Below are 628 nucleotides of genomic sequence, written 5' to 3' on the forward strand. Positions count from 1 at the left end.
TCCCTCCCCCTCCCCTCCCCCCACAGATCATTTCGCCAGTTTGCAGATGTGGGCACTCTGTGGGCACTCTGCGAGCACTCAGCTGGCCTGAATCCAAGAACTGGCCACCTCCTGCTCTGCAGAGTCATCTGGCCTGGAAAGCAGGGAGCAGCTGGGCAGGAACCAGGCCCTCCCTTCGCAGGAAGGTCATATGGAGCCTGGCTCTGGGGAGGAAAGTTCTGACTCACAGTGGCCATGGGTTGCCTCAACCCCAGTTGTCACGCTATTTGCTGGAAGACAGAGGTTTCCTAGGAATGCCCTTCCAGGAAACATCTCTTTGCAGCTGACACAACCCTAAGCCAAAAGGGAACTCAAATCTGGCTTCAAAGTTGGAAAGTTCAGCTGGAAGGCAGGAGGAACCTCAGTTGGTTGTTAGGAGACCTGGGTCCCAGGCCAGCTCTGAGCCCTCAGCGAGATGCTTCACATCTTTGGCCTCAGTATCCCTATTCTTAAAATAAGAAGGATTCTTCCCCCATCTCCCAGGCTTGTCTCAGGGACCACACCAGCTCTCAGGTGGGAGCAGACAGGCAAAGCCTCAGATCTTTTGGTAGAGGGAAATAAATTCAGAGTTAGACATAAGGGCAAGGAA

Source organism: Bison bison, unplaced genomic scaffold (genome assembly GCF_000754665.1).
Source record: "Bison bison bison isolate TAMUID 2011002044 unplaced genomic scaffold, Bison_UMD1.0 scf7180017864061, whole genome shotgun sequence".
Lineage (NCBI taxonomy): Eukaryota > Metazoa > Chordata > Mammalia > Artiodactyla > Bovidae > Bison > Bison bison.